Genomic DNA, 3,664 nt, shown 5'->3' on the forward strand with positions numbered 1-3,664 from the left:
CCACAGCCCGCTGCCCTCTGTGTGCCTAACCTGGTCATGACCGTTCAAATTCCCCTGCTCAGTCACGTACATGTGTCAACTGTGGTGACTCCCATAAAGTATTTTGTAGGAGCTGCCCTGCCTATAAGCTCGAATGTGAGGTAGCAGTTCTCTACCATGAATTATCTCTACTCTGCTTATACCAAAATCAAATCCCTTTCCATTCTAAATCCAGATACTCCAATCTCTACCACTTCGATACCTACCTTTCTTCCTCCTCACTTTACGCGTCGCACCAGACAAACTAACCATTCATCTCCATCCTCGCCTTCCATGCCCTCTCCTACACCCTACTTTTCCTCTGCTTCTCGAACATCTATACCCTCTTCTCCTCCTCACAAGAGATCTTTTGTTTCTCAGACCTCCCTACCCTAATCCCCTCCAGAATCTCTTAAAGACACTGAGGAAATGTTCCGCTCCCTCATCCATCCTCCAATCCCTCTACTTCCAAAGTATTTGCCGATATCCATCCTCCTCCCCCGCAAGTTCCCCCTACCCCTCTTCCTCCTACTCTTTCCGAACAAACCCCATCCTCTCCTCCATGTACACCATTCCCTTTTCGTTCTCCATTATCCTTACCTCTTCCAACTGCATACTAACGTGAATCCCTTCTGTCGCAAGTGTCCTTCGGATTCCTCCCCTCCTGACGCTCTTCTTGATATTTCACCCCCTTCCCTAGCCCCTATTTCATCCTCCAGATTCTTATGCTCCTTCTCTAACAACCATCGCTACCCGTATTATCCGGTGATTATTTCATAACATATCTTCCCCAACAACAGATACACCCCATTCCATCTAATCGCCCTATACCCTTAACCCTTTTCTTTATTAATATCCGACTTACATCATTTGCATCCCTCTCTTTGTCCTTTTCCCTATCTTACTAGCCTATAACACTACAACCTTTGACACTTAACACTCTCTATACTAATCGTTAACTCATTTACCCTTTTCACCGCAATACTTTACCATATGACCTTAGATATCTAGCACATTTATTTGTTTCGACCATTAACCATAGCAGCAAAGGCAAGAAGCAAGGAGACGAACGAGGCTAGAGTTACAATAGTAACAAAAGATGTCCACGACAACATATTAATAAAGGAGGGACATAATGAAGAGATAGCAAAATAAATCGTGGAAGCCGAACACGAGATTGCAGAGGTCACACCAGTAGAGGGACCAACTGAAAACATCAGTTTTCCGCCTTCAATTCCTTAGCTAACTGCTAAAACATACTCAATACATACCCGTTATTTTATTTTTTGACATCAGCTTTTTTATAATCCTTCTTATGTACCTAAATGGGTTTTAGTAACATTTTAAGTGGTAGTGTTTTTGCAAGGCGGTAACCGAACATCCAAAGCAGCTGTTCCGATCTCGATGACCATTAACAAGTCAAGGCAACAGAACTGCGCACACTTCCACAAAAGGTAAGAATGTTCCATTTTAAACACTACATAAACCCACACTTTACCTTCTGCATCGCGAGGGGCTCACTATTAGCACGTACTCTCCATGCACTAATACATCATGCACAAATAAGGACAACTACACCCCTTCAACACTCATAAGGAACACACAAGCACTAACACAACATTTATTCTCATTGCACGATGCCCAAAACAACTACTACAATACAAATCAACATGCTAGACACACCATCCTTCCACTTTGTTAAAACCTTTGACCATGGGCCCCTTCACAAAAGACTAACACAAAAGCTATAATTTTACGGTCATTGGACAAACTACAGTCGATCAGTGGACCCAGAGGATTCTTCTATACGGTACTGCACCAAACCCTGACCCAGTCTCTTCTGGTGTCCCCCAGGGCACCGTCTTAGACCCTCCCCTTTTCTTACTCTGCATAAACAATCACCCACTTTCCACCACAAGTTCTACAGATAGACTATTTACTGACAACAGCTTCATCTATCGACCTATCAAAATAACTGACGACTGTAAACTGCTGACTCGGACTCCCTCGAGAAATGGGAATGTACATGGCAAATGCATTTCGGGCCCGGCAAATGTGAAACCTTAAATTCCACCCGCTCAAAAAACACCCTTAAGGGAAAAAGAAGGAAAAGAAAAGCGAGTGTAGCGGGAGGAACATACTCCACGAAAAAATGGGTAATAGTACGAGAGGAATTATTAATATATTTTTTTTAATGTTAGAAAAACATAAGGGACACACATAAGATCTGATGGAGATTAATATTAGAATATCATCGTGGAATGAGAGTAGCTTGCTTACCAGTTACAGATGTTAACTGCCTTGTATTTAAAAATACTGACGTAGCTTGTCTCCAGGAAACTAGGGACAAGAAAGGTGATACTCTCAAACTTCATGGTTATAGAGCTTGCCATCATACCGGTGACCGAACATATGCAGTGTCAACTTATGTCAAAACTTCAATACCCTCTGAACTAGCAGAAACGCAGTGCAAAACTAACGGCATAGAAAGTGTATGTGTGAAGCTTCATTTGCAAAAAAGTGAAATGTATATTGTCAGCTTATCCCTCTCTATGAGATCCTTTGACCTCAGATATTTACCAGATTGCATGTATTCTAACTCTGCTCTGATAGTAGGTGACTTGAATGTTTCACACCCGCAATTAGAGGAGAGGAGCAATATCAATGATAACGGTGGTAAAGAGGCAACACATCAAAGGTGGACGGCTTGGTTAAGAGCGATTCCAGGAGCACGTGAAGTTGTAAGTGAATTACTCAGCGATCATTTCGCGTTGTATGCTAAGTTGGTATAAACACTTTGCACCCATATGTTTAGATAGGCTCAACGAGTATTTGCTGTGTGATAATAAGACGTTTAGCCACAACGCTCAAGACTCCGAAAAGAAAAGGATCATGGGTAAAGGAAAAACAGGTACTGCAGTGATATGAGATACAGATATACGTCTTGATATATCGAAGATGTGTAGGGTGGGGGAAACTGAAAGAAGGGAGAAATGCTGAAAAGAATTTACGCAAAATATCGAAGAATGTAAAAGCCTTAAGGAAATACGATATCACATCAATAAGGTGAGGGGTAAAACAAACAACTGCATCGGTCATCCACGCCCTGAGGAGGAAGCAAACAAACATTCAGAAAAGTGCGAAGGCATCCTTTCTGGTTCCATTGCCACAAAACACTCGTGATGACTTGGATACGTGGGACAGTGAAAATAACAAATAGTCATCCCAAAATATTACAGCAGTATCTTGTCAGAGTATAACAACACATGAACTCCTAAATGCAGTCAAAAGAGGGAAAGAACACATTACCAAAAGAAGATGGCGTGATATATGACATTCTATAGTCATTAGTAAGCATGGAGAACAGCACCGTATTAGATTTATTTAACACGTGCTATTTTGGAAGATAGATTGTCGAAGGCCTGGAAAAATCCTAAATGATACCTATTCTGAAACCCTGATCAAGTGGATGTAGGCCTGTATCTCTGACATTCTGCTTTTATAAAATGATGGGACGAATATTATTGAACAGAACCCTTTGTATGTGATTACAGATAAACTGTTTTGTAATCTATACGGTATTATGGAAGGAAAAGGAACATCTGATTGCCTAATTCAGTGTTTATCCAAAGAGGCAGAAAAGTGT

The sequence above is a fragment of the Penaeus vannamei genome, chromosome 14 (genome assembly GCF_042767895.1).
Source record: "Penaeus vannamei isolate JL-2024 chromosome 14, ASM4276789v1, whole genome shotgun sequence".
NCBI lineage: Eukaryota > Metazoa > Arthropoda > Malacostraca > Decapoda > Penaeidae > Penaeus > Penaeus vannamei.